At 40.4% G+C, this 16,601-nt stretch overlaps 1 pseudogene; it reads right to left on the bottom strand.

Moving 5' to 3' along the window:
- Positions 1–2,733: 2,733 nt before the first annotated feature.
- LOC129687265 (40S ribosomal protein SA-like) lies at positions 2,734–7,003 on the bottom strand (annotated as a pseudogene).
- Between the last annotated feature and the right edge of the window lie 9,598 nt (positions 7,004–16,601).

The raw sequence follows: 16,601 nt of genomic DNA, 5'->3' as shown, positions 1-16,601 counted from the left end.
GGGAGGGTCTTTCCATCCATTCCTGTTTTACTAAGATTGCTTACCATGAACTGATGGTAACTTTGTGCAGAATGATTTTTCCATCTGTCGCTTTGATCATGAGATTTTTTCTTCTTCAGATAGTCAACAGGCTGGATTAAGCTGTGTCTGAAATGGTAAAGGAATACTGTACACACAGGATGAACTGACCTTTGTCAGCATCTGTGATGTTTTTTCTTCAACATCACTTTCTAGTTTTTTTGTAGTAGAGCAACACTGCCCTTGTAAAGCAACTAGGAAGCAGTCCCTCTATTTCTACCTTCCGAAAGAGACTAAAACGAATTGGCACGCTTTCTTCCTGTAGAGTTCAGATTGGCATGTACAACACTTTTGAAACTGATGGTTGATACGAAAAGGCCCAGCTCACTGATAGGTGCTCTTCCTGAATAGGTGGTCCTGGTATATATAAGAAAGCAGCTGAGCAAACCCTGAGGAGCAATCCAGCATGCAGCATTCCTCCATGGCTTCTGCCTTAGTTCCTGTTTCTAATAGGCTCCTGCTTTGAGTCCCTGTCATGGCTTCCCTTAGTGATGGAGTGTGACCGAAGAGTTGTAGATGAAATAAACCCCTTATGTCACAAGTTGCTTTTTGTCATAGTACTTTGCCACAACCACAGAAACCTTAACTAAGGCTATTGTTACTGATTTAATTTCATTAAAAATTACCTTTGTCAATTAAAACTTGTTATATTTTTGTGAATTTTGGCAATCTGTTGTTTTGAATGAATATAATTTCTGAAATTTATAATTTATTTTCTTTTAAAATTAATCTAGGCAGAGGCTTACTAATTTGCCAAAGAACCAGTTGTTTACTTTCTGTAGTTTTTACAATTTGTGGCTCCTGAGCTACCATGAGCTTTGTCCAAGCAAAGGTTCTAGCTTATATCCATACGTGGAAGCTAGTCTTGATCTCCAGCTTGACTGGCTCTTAAGTCACCTTAGAAGCACATTTCTAGGCATCTCAGTGAGGAAGCTTTCAGAAAGATTGACTGAGGGATGGCTGTCCCATAGAGTGAGTGCTGCCCTTTGACTGAGGCCCAGATACAAAGAGTGGAGAGAAAAGCAGGCACACACACCTGCCCTCACTTCTTGCTTGAGAGTGTATCTGCCTCCTCACTGCTCTCTTCCGTTCTTGACTGACAGCAGACTTCCTCATCCATGCCCTGTGCTTTCTGGCTGTGGATGCAAGGCCACCCAGCTGCCTGATGTTCCCCACCCTGATACAGTGTAACCAGAAACTGTGAGACAAAATAAACCCTCCCTCCCATAAGTTGCTTTTGTCAGACATTCTGTCACAGAGATGAGTAAAATAAACTAATTTATAATTAGCTTTGATAATTAGAAAAAGTCTACAAATATCTAGACTGAGAAGTGATATGGTTGTAGGGGTATTTGAGGAAGGTAATAGTAGTTTTATTACAGGAGCAATGAAAAGGAACATCAAAGACAGCAATTCCTGAGGACAATGTTCTCAGTTTCTAAGTGACTCAGTTTCTAGACTAAGGAGTAACAGGAGAAAACAGACAGTTTTCAGCTGCAGGCCATGTAGCTCACTTCAATATGAACTTCCTAAATCTTAGCAAAGTACCTAACTGTACATTAGGTCTTGTAAACACCAAAGAAACAAGAGACTTGTGAAACAGCCTGCAAAGAAGTAAGCCTGGTACCCACAGACTTTGAGAATCTATGTCATGGTAATAACAATCAATAAAGGCCAAAGACTGATTGAACATAGCAGCCAGGAAACACACAGAGTTACAACGGCTTTACAACTTAAATTCTAGGGCCTTGTGCTCAAATATGAGCGTCCTTGTCAAACATAGCACAGTGGTACACGTGCTCCATAGGTGAAGGCCGAATGAGACAAGAGCCATCCAAACCTTGCATAGTGGCACACACCCCTCACTGCTGAAGGCGGAAGTAGGATACATCCTCCTGCTTTGCATACAGGAACCACTCTCTTCAAAATAATGCCCCAGGAAGTACTTTCACACACTGGGTCGTTTCAAGCCTCTGAAAAGAAGTTAAATTACTTTCATTGCTAAAAAGAAATCCACCAGTGTTATCAATTGCTGTCGTGTAAACTTAAGACGTAGAAAAACACTGTAGAAAGTGCACTGAAGAATACCCACACGTTCCAAAGTATGCCACAGGTGCACTCAACCGCGCAGTTCTCGGTTTGCACGTACACCGGAAGATGAAACCAAAATATAGAAGAGCGCAAAGAAATCTGGAGAAATTAATATAAGTTACTACGTATCTACCTGAAAAGGGTTAATTGTGAAAGGGGAGGAGATTCAATATCTGAAGATGGCTGTGCGGTCTCCGTGATTATTGAAATGACCGAGTCCCTCAAGCCCAGATTTCATATTCCAGGAGATGACTGACATTTTGTAATTTTCATTTACCTTCCTCATTATTTTCTCCTTTTAAGAATGTAAGTATTTTGCTTATTATAGTATATAATGTTATATTATAGAGTAAGGAACATACATTGATTTTATTGTCATCATTTGAAGATAAAATGAAGTCAAGGTATGAATGTGCCTTGCCATATCAAAGGCACTATAAATGTATCAGCTTACATGCCTTTATTTTTACTTTGCTTTCCACTTCTCTCTCTGTATGTCTCTGTGTCTCTGCCTGCCTGCCTGCCTGTCTCTCTCTCTTAGCTTTTAGGAACTTTATTTCCCTTCTACCTTTCCCCCTTTGCTTGAATGTTTGCAGAGGAGCTCAGGACCATTGGAGGCTCCAATCCACGTAGTGGCCTGCATTGTGGGAGCTGCTCACCAATCCTCAGTGGCTGGCTGGGCACTCCAGTCTTGAGCAGGGAGCTGCTGGGTGGGTACAGAGGGCATGTGCAAACCCGAGACTGGTCAGTCATGCCTGGCTGAGCAGCAGTGAACTCAGGAGCTGGGTGCCGTCCATTTGCCCTGGAATTCCTTCGTGGTCACAGCCTTCTGAGCAGCAGCAGCCTGTGCCTCCTTTTCAATCTCTCGCTCTCTGTAGAAGTTGAGATAAGGCATAATCTTCCCTAGTGCTCACCGGATATAGAGCCATGCATGGGAATACCTTGCAGGGCCAGCATCCACCATCAGCCCCTCTGAGCGAGCTCCTTGTTGTTGCATAGGATGGCAGAGTCCATGCAGCGCAGAGGAGAGTGTGTTACACGGACCAAAGGAGTCTTGACGTAAAACGTGCTCTGAGGGGCTGTTTGTCAGCCCCAGGATCAGTCACCACTAGAAGCTGTGGCTCCTTGTCTCTTCGGATCTCGTTAGTGAAGGTCCCAGGTATGAAGCAACCAGCCACTGGAGAGGTTCCAGTGGCAGCAGCAAACTTCAGCAGCTCACTGGCCAGCGTTCCTGGAGGAGATGGCGCTGACATCAGCAGGGTTCTCAGGGCGAGGGAAGCCCGAGTTGCAAGCAACAGCTTCCCCCACGTCTCCTTCAGATTTATGATGCAGACACCATAACTTTTCCTTTTGTCTCTGTACTGTTCCATCTGAAAGTCAGGGTTGGTGCCTCCTAAGTGGGTTCCTGCTGCAAGGAATTCGGGACCTTCTCCTCCCTCCTCTGATGGACATCAGGGATTCAGGACATGGTGTGAGTTTCACTTTAAGTTACGACAGTAATCAGGAACAAGAATGCCAAGCGGGTCTGTCTCTGGGCAGCATGGAAAGCTCCAATTCTTTTCTTAGTCAAAGCATCTTTGAAACACGTTAGTCACTATGTTTAGGTCATAGGCTGTTTTTATTAATGCTAATAAGTGTGTCCTTTTTTCATTGTTAGGTTTCTTTATGTGTAAAATAAAAACTGAGGTGACTAGTTAGAAGAGGGGGAGGGAGAGAAAGGAGGACAATGAGGATGACTGATATCAGCAAACTATCATGATATGTGTTTGTGCAGCTCTTAATAATAAAACTGTTTTGTATACTAATTCTTTAAAAATAATAAATAAAACATAGATAATTGATTTCGGGATTTAAATTTGTGATAATAAATGGTGTTTATCTAGTGAATAAAAACATAAAGGTATTGCATTTTTCTTCTTATTCTTCCTCCCCCACAAAGCATTTGGTATCCTTGCTGACTTTCTTCATTCAAGTCTCTGTGTGATTTTCCTGTTAAGAAGCGGCAGGCTTTATGTCATTGTCCTGACTGCAGGTGGCACCGACTGACTTAATTTGTCTGTTCTGATCTCAGTTATTCTTTCTTAACCTGCAAGCGTACAGAGTGTCGCACGTCATGAATCACGCTGAAGGAAACGCTGATAAATATTTCCTTGGAGAGAACAGTTCCCTGTGGGAAACCAGTTTCTCTTTTTATCTATTGTGCTACTAGGAGTTTAGCCAGAACCATGTCTGTTGAAGTCATTTGATAGATCTCGGTGTCTAGCATGCAGACAGGAGCACACAGACCTGGGATGCATACTCCGTCATGATAGCAATAGCTGTCATGATGAGGGCATTGACGAAGCCTACTCAAAGGTTTGGATGTTATGACTTCACGATAAGATACATTTTGTTGCTCTGATCTCTTTTCTTTGTGTTCTTCAATGCACTGTATTTGCTTAAACATTCTCAGACACATAGGAAAGAAGCAGAAGAGAACTGCTCTATGCAAGCTGTTCCAATCTAGAAGACCTGGAGAATAACTGTAGGCTTGACTTACTCAATATGAAGTGTGTAGTTACTTCCCAACTAGGGACTAAATTTCAGGCTTCTGTTCCAAATTTCCCGTTACCCTAAAACTGAAGGTTGCTTTTGCTATTACAAAATTGTAATTTATAGCCCTTATTCAAAATCATGTTTTAGAATTGTGTTTTAGAATTTATAACAGGATGCCAAGACTAAAGAAATGAAAATAGCTTGATGTATTCCTCTTCAGTTTGGAGACTGTGACAGAATGGGTGGGCCATTCCATTTTATCGGGATTACTGAATAATAAAATCCAGAGCTAAGAGAGTAAAACCTAGTTAAGTCTATTTGGGCAGCATGTTTTGAGCTCAGCTGACAAAAGAAGCTGGTTTAAGCGGAAAGCAATAAAGGGAGTCTATTAAGATTTAATATTTGAAGATTAAAAGCAAACTCAGAGGCTTCCCTGGTGAGAAGGCAGCTCAAAGCCATCTTTGATGATCCAGGTATCAATTTCTATTGGGGTTCAGGGATAAAATGATGAATTTCAGAATACAAAATTATATATACCTAATATTAAAAATTTTTATCATGCTGGACAAAGCATGCAGGATGAGTTGACGTGCTAACTGATCTAATGCTGGCTTCCTGCGAAACCGAGTGAACAAAAATACCTCAAAAGACATTTGTTCATTTGATTAATTTTGTTGCCAACTGTTTGATTTCATAATTCTGGAAGTCAACCAATTCCCTGTCCCCTAACTACATTTCAATGCTGAGTAAATACGACGCTGGACTTGACCCACTGGAAACGACCTGCTATCACTCACGCTGGCGAAGCCATGGATTTAGAATTGATTTGGTCCTCCTTTCTGGACTGTGGTAGGGAAAATAAATGCACACAGTGACTTATGACTGTTTCTTCAGGTGACTTTCACCTCGGCTGACTTGATTTGTACCGATGGGACCACAGAGAGACCCTTTTCTGTCTTCACGTCACCAAAAGTTAAGCCATTTTCAAACTTCCCTGTCTCATTTTCCTTCCTGCTGGGATCCGTGCTGCCCTCGCAGGCTCTATATTATTATCACACCTACTTCTAGAAAACTCACTTCACTCTGTTGTTGTTGTAGGCCCGCTTTAAATACAGTACAGGCCTCCTTCATTATTTTACAAATGAGTTCTTACGAAAACCACTCTATTCTCCGAAATTCTGCAGCTCCTCACCTCCTTCTGTTTAAGTCTGTGCTTATTCACTTTACTATTCTTTCCCTACAGATTTATCGTACGTATCACTGACTCCAGAAAACTTTCCCTAATTCGTTTGGTCTATAGAGGGTTCCATGACATTGTACTTGCAAATTAAGAGCTGTCTTGCCTCAACTGCAATGTTGCTGTCATTTGATTGCTCTTATGCATACCACCAAGCAATGTGCCTGCTAACTCAGAACAATTGCTCCATTCTTTTCTCCTATATTATGTGTGCCATGGATATGATCCAAGATGTGGAAGGTATCTAATTCAGGTGAGCTGAATAAAAATGTGGACACTTAAATAATCAGTTAATTCAGCCATATATTTCAGATAAAATATTTATTTGGTATTAATGGAAGGAAATCTATCTAGAGTCAGAAGATTCAAAAGGCATCAACCTAGACAGGAGGCTTAGCATGCTCTTCAGTTTATTCCTGGCTGATATAAAACTAAATTATTTCTAATGATGGGAAAAAATTTTAAAGACAGATTCCAGTGTTTTTTTTTTTTTTTTTTTTTTTTCCTTAGAGACAGTAAAGTGGCTGACAGTCACTAGTTAATGTTTTAAAATTATTCAAATCTGAGGTAACATACACACATTCAAGTAAATAAAGTAATAAACGTTCATACCTTTATTAAACCAGTTTGGCAAAGACAGGACTTCACATTCCAACACATATGGAGAAAGGAAGCAACAGCTCACTGTGGTCAGAATAAGAACAAACAATCTATTAATGACGAGGTCTTTGAATTTTAGCTGATTCAGTTGAAGTTCAGTGATTTATAGCCCAGTCGGAAGGTTCACATGGTCCTGATCAAAAATCAACTTTGGAAAAAAATTAAAACATGGAATTTCAATTTTTTATGAAATAATATTGTGTGATTCAATTTTTTTTGTGATATGAGCAAATGCCTGTTCAACCCAAATAGAGATTCATGGCAGAACAAATAATCCCACCCAAGCCCAGGTCATTGCATGGTTGAGCTTGTGGGGATCTTCTTGTAGTAGCATGAATGAGGGGTTACTTACAGAAGCATGAGGCTCCAGTCAAGCAGCGTCCCTGAGAGCTTACCCGGCATGGGTAACAGCTTTCAAAAACTACTTTCCTAACGCTCTCGAACAACGCAGAATCAGTTCTAGCTGGAGTCTCCTCTCTCTGGGAAAGGTTTGCTGGTTTTATCAGCTTGGAGACAGAGCCTGAAAAATCTTGATATTTGTTGACTTTCCTAAGCTTTATGAGATGTGTGTGTGTGTGTGTGTGTGTGTGTGTGTGTGTGTGTATTCAACTTGGAGGAAATAGCCACATCTGCTGCACCTGTTTGTATGGTGCTTGGAACAGTGTTCCCTGAGCCGTGTTATACCCTTGATAATTTTTCTAGTTACTCTTGAGCACAGAATAAGTATGTTACTTATTGGCTCTCCAAAGCTTGACTTGTCACGAGCCTCCAAAGTAACTAAAACAAATGTTTACAAGGTTGTTTGACAGCCACACCTATCTGATTATCAAATACTAATAGTGCTCTCTCTCGTGTATCTTTGTCCTGGACTGTAGAACCTAATGTCAGTTTTCTCCTGTTGAGTAAAACCTGAGTGTAATTGGGAAACAATTGGGGACACCCCAGACAATCACATTATTACAGCAGTTCGTCCATGCTGCCTGGCACATTGATAAGGAAGCATGTTGTGCCCATATTCTTGTCAGAATGGTCAGTGACAATTCTCTTTCAGCTTTTTCCATAATACCTTCCATTATAACAAACACCAGATGGCAGGAAAGGAGCTTCTGTGTCAGTGTCAGTCATGTCCTGGAGCCAAAGCATGGGGTGTCTTCAGAAACAAGCCCTCAACCATACGGTTCTGGTATGCAACCAACAACAGTAAGATTAGACTGTATTGTGGCAAATATGCCCTGGAGACCTGGCTAAGAGCTTCCATGGACTTGAATTTTTCAAAGCACTGAAAGACTCTATCATGTGGCTTGATATTTTGTATTAAGAATCTGGGGTTCTGGTCAACTGGTCTGGTGATTAAGAAGAGAACACCAGTCTTCCTGGAAACCTGTTGTTGTAAATTTAAATGTGGGTGTTGGGCTATACATTATTTATTATTATTTGCCTATGATTATGGTGGAGTATTATTTAACTTGCTGTCACTATCAAATAAAACACAGACACCTGTTAGATTTTATAGTTGTCTTATTTATCTTGGGCTGGCAGATATTTTACCTATACTGTCTCAATAACCTCACCATTCACCTCCCAGCCCTCATCCAGTGCCATCTGCCTTAACCATCTTATTTGGGCTACCTTCCATCCATAATCTTGTAAATACTTGCTTGTACTATTGATCTGGGTCTTTCCATGACATTACTGGAGTCCTTCCTCCTGGCCCACATGGTTTCTTCTAACCATGCTAACGATCGTGGTATCCTCCTTTTTCCTCTCTTTCTCATGATTTCTCCTGTCCTTGAAAGCTCAAGAACCTTGGCCATGCCTACCACATTCTGCCCTGTCCAGGTACAGGCTGTTTAATCAGCCAATCAGGTAGGTATACCCAACAAGGCTAAGTGTAACCAGAACTTGAGGGCCAGTAATTAGCATTGGACCAATCCCCATGCTAGCTAGAGAACCAGCCTTCCTTCCTTACCCCATCCCTCATTCCCAGCCACTAACACACAAGACAGTCTCTCCTTAGAAACCCACTGACTATATGGTCCACAAAGAGTGATCTTCACTCTTCTTAATTTCCTCCAATTCCAACCCCCCAGTATCATGTCTAGCCCTGTAGCAGACCATCTGCAGGAGCCTGTTTTTCCTCTCTTTTCCCATTTCCTGTGGACTCCACAGATTCTCATGGCAGACCCAACATTCCTCCTTCCTGTGAGCTCTTCTCAAATATTCACTCTTCTACCCTATATCTATTCTTGTGTGTCAACTTCCAATACCTAAGAACAAGTTCTATCCAGGCCCCCACAGTGCTCACACTTGGTAGAGGCTCAGAAGCACGCCTAACAGCAACCTGCAGCCACCCACTTAGGAGGTCTTAGGATCTCCTAAGATCCAGAGAGGGCAACAAGAAATAGAGCATGCACCTAACAAAGACAGATCAGATATGAACACCTATAATTACAACCATTCTAAACCCAGATGCCTAGACACCAGCATAACAAGGCAATCACAGGACCAGGCAGGACACTATGTCTCCACTAGAACCTAGCAACCTTACTACAGTAGGCCATGAGAAATGGAATATAGCTGAAGTATGTGACCTATTAGGCACATGCTCAGGGACCATGAAGAGAATGTATACAAATCCATTAATGAAATCTTTGAAAACACACACAAATGAGAGAATGAAATGAAGAACACTGTTCAAGACATGAAAGTGGAAATAGAATCATTAAAGAAGACCCAAACTGAGTGAAAACAAAATGAAAAATTTAGGAGCTTGATCAGGAACCTCAGAAGTAAACTTCACTAACAGAAACACAAGATGGAAGACAGAATTGCAGGCACTGGGAACAAGACAGAAGAAACAGATAACTTGTTCAAAGAAAATGTTAAACCTAAAACACTCCAGGGATAAAATATCCAGAAAATCTGGGGCACAATGAAAAGATCAAATCTATGAATAATAGGAATAGTAGAAATAGAAGAAACCCAGGTTAAAGTCACATAAAATACTTTCAACAAAGTATTTTGTTGAAATCACAGAAGAAAATTTCTCTAAAATAAAGGAGATGCCTATCAAAGTACAAAATGCATACAGAACACCAAACAGACTGGACCAAAAAAGAAATTTGTCACTGCACATATAATAAAAACACTAAATATATAGACCAAAGAATGAATATTAAAAGGTACAAGGGGAAAATACCAACTAACATATAAAGGCAGACCTACTTGTTAGAATTACACCTGACTTCTTTAGTGGAGACTCCAAAAAACATAAGGTCCTGGGAAGATATTTAAAAAACTCTAAGAGATCACAGACACCAGCCAAGACCACTGTATTTTTACCTAGCGAAACTATCAATCACAGTAGATGGAAAAAGAAAGACTTTCCATAATAATACCCAATTTAAACAATATTTACCTACAAATCAAGTTCTGTAGAAGATGCTAGAAGGAATACTTCAACTGAAGATGTTAACCACACCAAAAAGCCCACAAAAATAAATAATCTCAGACCAACAAATTAAAGGAAAAAAAGAAAACACCATAGCAACAAATGACAGGAATTAACAAAAAGTACTCATTGATAACTCTCAACATTAATGGTCTCAATTTCCTAATAAAAAGACAGAGATTAACAGAATGGATGTGAAAACAGGATCAACCATTCTGCATGCAAGAAATACCCTTTAACATCAATGATAGACATCACCTCAGGGTAGAGGAGAGAAAAAGCTACTCAAAGAAAATGGTCCCAAGAAACAAGCCACTGTGGCCATTTTGATATCTAACAAAATAGATTTCAAACCAAAACTAATCAGAAGAGATAGGGTAAGATACTACATACTCTGAAAAGGAAAAATCCATGAAGATGATATATCAATTTATAATATCTATGCCCTAAGCACAAGGGCATCTCACTTTGCAAAAGAAACATTACTACAGCTTAAATTACAAATAACACTCACACCCTGATTGTGGGAGATTTCAATACCCCACTTTCACCAATGGACAAGTCACCCAGAGAAAGACTAAACAGAAGAATACTAGAGCTAATAGATATTTTAAACCAAATGCTCTTAAACATTTATAGAACATTTTTACCCAAACACAAAAGAATATGCCTTCTTCTCAGAACTTTTTGGAACTTTCTCCAAAACTGACCACATATTGTGTCACAGAGCAAATCTCAACAGAAACAATGAAGTTGAAACACCTTCCCTCCCCCACATCTTATCTGAATGCTACAGATTAAAGCCAGTTATCAACATCAACAAAAACAGGAGAAATCCTACAAACTCATGGAAAATCAACAACTCATTACTGCATGCAAAATGGGTCAAGAGAAGGGCTTCTTTAGTCAGGGCAACAAGTAGACTGACAATGAACCCAGACCTCTTCTCTTCCACATCCCTCCCCACCCCCAATCTCATCCACAGCAGAAAACATGCTGAGGTCTCCATTTCTTTTCAATAGATCTTCATCTCCAAAGATCTCCTCCTCCAACCTTATTTTTCCCCAAGTCATCCCAGTATCTCAGCCTTCAACACTAGCATGCATTCACCGGGAACACACCAGCTCACCAGGGCCAGGAAAACAGTAAGCCAACAAAAGATCTTCATCACTTCCCCCTCTCCTCAAAGCTCCAGTACCTCAGTCTTATGCCCAGCTCTGTAGCAGAACACATGTGGCAGCCTTCCCTACCGCCTCTGCTCCTGTGTCCTGTGGATCCCATAAATCCTCCCTTCTAACACCCCTTCCCCCCAGAAGACACCTCCTGCTGATCCAAGGGCTGCTTCAATCCACTCAACAAGTGATCTGATTGAAGATCCATTTCTCTGCTTCTTCCCTAGATCCAATCCTCATATCTTATCTACAGCTCTGTAGTAGAAAACCTACTGCAGCCTCTCTTTCATCTCTGGCCACATCCCCAAAGGATCACAAAGATCATCTTCTTTAACATTCCTTCTCACAACTCATCCCAGTCTCCCAGCCTCCAACAACAGTGAGCATTTACTGGGAACACACAAGCTGATTAGGGCCCGGCAAATGGGCAACACACAGACATCACACTGTCTGAAAATCCAAAGAGAAAACAGAAACCAAGGCCCAAAACACCCACCAAATGAAGACAAATTCAGAAATCAGCACCTAGAACTGTAATCAATCCAACCTCAGATGCCTAGGCTCCAGCATAAAACCACAACAGCCAGGAAAATATGTCTCCACTAGAGCCAATTAACCATACCACAGCAGTCCCTGAATATCCCAACATATCCAAGGCATAAGAAAGACCTTATAACAGTCTTTATAAATATGAAATAGGTCTCTAAATGGTAAATTATTAGGCTCTTTTAAAAAATCTTATGAAAACACAGTGGAAGAAAATGAATAAAATAGTTCAAGACCTGAAAGTGGAAATAGAATCAATAAACAAACCCAAACTGAGGGAAATCTAGAAATAAAAAAATTGGAACCCTGAGCAGGAATGAGAGAGGCAAGCCTTACCAACAGAATGTAAGAGATGGAAGAGAGAATCTCAGGCACTGAAGACATAATAGAAGACAAGAGTACATTGGGTAAAGAAAATGTTAAGTCTAAAAGGGTCCTGGTGTAAAACATCCGGAAAAGCTGTGGGACTATGGCAAGATCAAAGCTAAGAATAATAGGAATAAAGGAAGGAGAAGAAACCCAGGTCAAACATATCGAAAATATTCTTTCTGTCTCCACGTCTGTGTCTCTGTATTTCTCTTTCATTACATGTCTATTTCTCTCTATGTGTATGCATTTTTGAGATTTGGTGAAAACCATACACATATTTTGAGTGTATGATTTCACTGTGTGCACCTGGATGTTCTGGAACTCTCTGTAGAATAGGCTGGCTTTGAACTCACAGATATATTCCTGCCTCCCTAGTGCTGGGATTAAAGGCATGCGCTAACATTCCCAGCATAGAAAATATAATATTTTCTTTTTAAGTTTTTATTTTATTATTATTTTTTTTATAATTTAGTCACTTTGTATCTCAATTGTAGCTCCCTCCCTCATCTCTTCCTGGATCTACCCTCCCATGCTCTTTACCCCCATCCCTTCCCCTAGTTCACTGAAAATTGGAATTCTTCCTTCGCTACTATCTGATCCTAGCTTATCAGAAAATATATTTTCAACAAAAATAATAGAAGAAAGCTTCCTCCCACCTCTCTGAGACCCCTCCTTCCCATCCTCAATGCCTCCTCTGTCTCCCCTTCACTTTGTTCCAGCCTCCAACTCAGGTGGAGACTCTCCTGGACCAGAGGCCACACCAGCCACCAGAAGTTCTGCTGCCAATTCAGGCACAAAACCCTTGCTTCCCCACAGGCCACACAGACTAGAAGCCCAGAGAGCAAACACAAACCAAGGAACAAAACATATATCGAACAAAGACAAACTCAGAAATTGGCACAAGACCTATAGCTGTCTCAAATCAAGATGCCAAGAGGCCAGTGCAAGAACATGATCAAACAGCCAGGGCAATATATCAATACTAGAGCCTAGCTATCCTACTACAACAAACTCCGAAGATCCCAACACAGCTTAAGCAGGAGAAAAAGTCTTTAAAGCTGACCTTATGAAGTTGATAGATGTTCTTAAGGAGGAGATCAATAAATAACTTTCAGCAAAGTAGGAGGATACAAAATTAACTCACAAAAATCAGTAGACCGTGTATATAAAAATAATAAATAGACTGAGAAAGAAACCATGGAAACAATCTTTCACAACAGCGCTAATAATATATCTGGAGTAACTCTAGCTAAGCAAGTAAAGATTGTATGAAAAATTCTAAGATATTGAATGAAATTGAAGAAGATATAAGGCACTAAGAGCAACGATTAATAAATGGGACTTTATGAAACTGAAAAGCTTTTGTAAGGCAAGGAATGCCTTCATTCAGACAAAGTGGAAGCCTACAGAATGGGAAAAGATTTTACCTATTTCATATTTGATATATGGCTAATAACCAAAATGTATTTAGAACTCAAGAAACTAGTCATCAAGAAACAAACAAAACCCAATTAAAATGGGGTACATATCTAATCAGAGAATTAGGTAATATAGGAAACTCAAATGCCTGGGAAACACTTAAAAATGTTCATCATTCTTAGCAATCAGGGAAATGAAAACTGAAGATTTCATATTATACCCATCAGAATGGTTAAAATCAATAAAACAAATGTTTATGTTCAATAAACAAACTACAACCTATACAACCACAAAAGTTGGGTAGAGAGTAAGGACCTAAAGGAGAGAGATAGATTTTGTTAGGAATGGGAAATAAACTAGAAAGTTATGGATCCATGAGGGGAGAAGGGCTGAAATGGAAGGATCAAATAGGAAGGTGGAGGGAACAGGAAATAAGGAAGAGAATATCAGAATAAACAGCTGAAACCAAGGTCCATTTGAGGGGTCTTATGAAAACCTAGTACAGCAGAAGCTATATGAAATAGATAGGTGTAGGAAGGCAGTCTGGTTGAAATTATCAAATTACTGGTGGGAAAGAGCTCCAACTTTCATTACCAAATGAATCTTCCACTACCAGAAATGGATTATATCTAATCAAGTTGTTGACCAAAGAAACCCCATAGAAATCCCCAAACAATCCAGGCTACTGCTAAGGATGTTTGCTCTATTGTTGCTTAAGACAATATCTACACAATTCATTGAACAGGTAGAAGTCCAGCTGATGACTACTTAGAGCTTTCACCTCTACTGACTAGTGTTTGTGGTGCGGGAAGGGACCCTGCACTCTACTAACCTACACAGCCTTTGATCTACAATGATGTAAGATGTGCGAAAGCAATAGTGCACAAAGCCCATGGGTGTAACCAGTATTTGATTTGATTTAAAGCTCATTCTATGAGGTGGAACTCATCCTCAACACTGTTCTGGTGGTCAAGAACCTGAGACCAGGTAGGACTGCGGGGAAACTCAAATACTATTGTTCTGCTAAAAAAAAAAAAAAAAAGGAGCAACAAAATGACTCCTAATCACATTCTGCTATACTCATAGATCAGTACCTTGCTCAGCCGTCAGCAGAGATGCTTCCTCCTGAAATAGATGTGAAGAAACACAGAGAAGCCCAACAATGTATAGAGAATGAGGGTCTTCCTAGTCCTAAATGGGGTGTCTACATCAAATACTTCCTTTCAGGGCTCAGGAAACCCTGTGGAAGAGAGGGAAGAGATATTGTAAGTGCCAGAAAGAGAGAGGGGTGGAGGGCACCAAGAAAACAAAGCCTTCTAAACATGGCAGGACATGTGAATGTGAGGTCACATGGACTGTAGCAGCGTACACAGGACCTGCATGGGTCTGGGACAGATGTGGTCCTAGCACTAAGTGGAAAAACTGGAACGAGCCCCTATACTAACCCAGAAGCTATAGCCCACTGGTAACTAATTGCAAATGAAAAATTAGTTCTTTCTAATGATGTTTCTCTGGGAAAACAAACCATTCTTAGGAGTAGGCTCCATGCCCAACAGTGATGCCCAACACCAAATAAACTCAATGGCATCTTTGGGGACTCTTTGCTTTGTCAGAGCACTTCCTTCTCTCCCTTCCTTCCTGTCTCCTTTGCTCCCTCCTTCACTTCCTTCCCTTCCTTCCCTTCCTTCCTTCCTTCCTTCCTTCCTTCCTTCCTTCCTTCCTTCCTTCCTTCCTTCCTTCCTTTCACCTTCCTCTTCTTCCTCCTCTCTCTCTTCCTCTTGCTTTCTAACTTTACATGTCCTTTGGGTATACATTGTGGCTTCTGGTTTTGTGTTTTTATGGGACTCTTCTCTCTGTGTGTGTATGTGTGTGTGCCTGTATCTATGTGTGTTTCTTTTTCTTTGCCTCTTTTTCTTCTACTTGTTTGTTTTGTCCTAACCAAGTTTGTTTGTTTTGTCTTATTTTATTATTATTCTTTAGATACCAGTTTGTTTTCTAAGGAGAGACAGAAAGTATGTGGATTTGAATGGGAAGGGGATTTGGGGAAGATCTCAAAGTAGTTGGTGGAGGCGAAAAGGTAAACAAAAAAATATATGGAAAAAGCTATTTTACAAAAAAGAAAATGAATAAAAGCATAAAGTTAAAGTTATAAGTACCCAGCACTTCACTGTATAAACCACACCTGGATTCAGAGTAGAACGTGTAAAAACTAAGCCACTAAGAATACCCCGTTAGGAACTCCACAAGGAGAGCAACAGAACAAGATAATTTGAACATAGGGAACTTCCCAGAAAATCATACGCCAACCAATGACTCTTTGTGGAGATGACCTGGAACCCCTGCACAGGTGTAGCCCATGGCAGTTCAGTGTCCAAGTGGGTTACATAGTAATGGGAAGAGGGACTGCCTCTGACATAATCTGATTGGCCTGCTCGTTGATCACTTCCCCCTGAGGGGGGAGCAGCCTTACCAGGCCACAGCAGAGGACAATGCAGCCACTTTTGATGAGAACTGATAGACTAAGATCAGAAAGAAGAGGAGAACCTCCCCTATCAGTGGACTTGGGGAGTGGCATGCATGCAGAAAGGGGAGGGAGGATGGGATCGGGAGGGGAGGAGGGAGGGGCTTATGGGGGGATACAAAATGAATAAAGTGTAATTAATAAAAAAAATGTAAAAAAAAAAAAAGAATACCCAGTTAGAAACTCCATACATGCCATTACAATGTAAGCTACATGCATGATATGCATTTTAGCCCTGGCTAAGGTAAAAATATTGTGTTCTTCAGAGTTGTCATGGGAGATATTCGTTTCTTAGCTTATATAGGCTGATTTTAAGAGCTGGCGCTATTCTGTTTCTGCAATGATTTAAACTACAGGTCTGAAAAATGGTAGCCAGATTATTCCCTGAGTGTGGGAGAATGCAGTTTCAATTATGATAAAATTTATCACTGGATGATGAATTTAAAAAATGAATTTTTTTAATGAACAGAAAGGAACCAAAAGCCAGATGACTATGATGAAATAGTACTGTTTTTATTTCTC

This window comes from Psammomys obesus, unplaced genomic scaffold (genome assembly GCF_907164565.1).
Source record: "Psammomys obesus unplaced genomic scaffold, mPsaObe1.curated_primary_1811, whole genome shotgun sequence".
Classification (NCBI taxonomy): Eukaryota; Metazoa; Chordata; class Mammalia; order Rodentia; family Muridae; genus Psammomys; species Psammomys obesus.
This window is presented reverse-complemented; position numbering and strand designations above follow the sequence as displayed.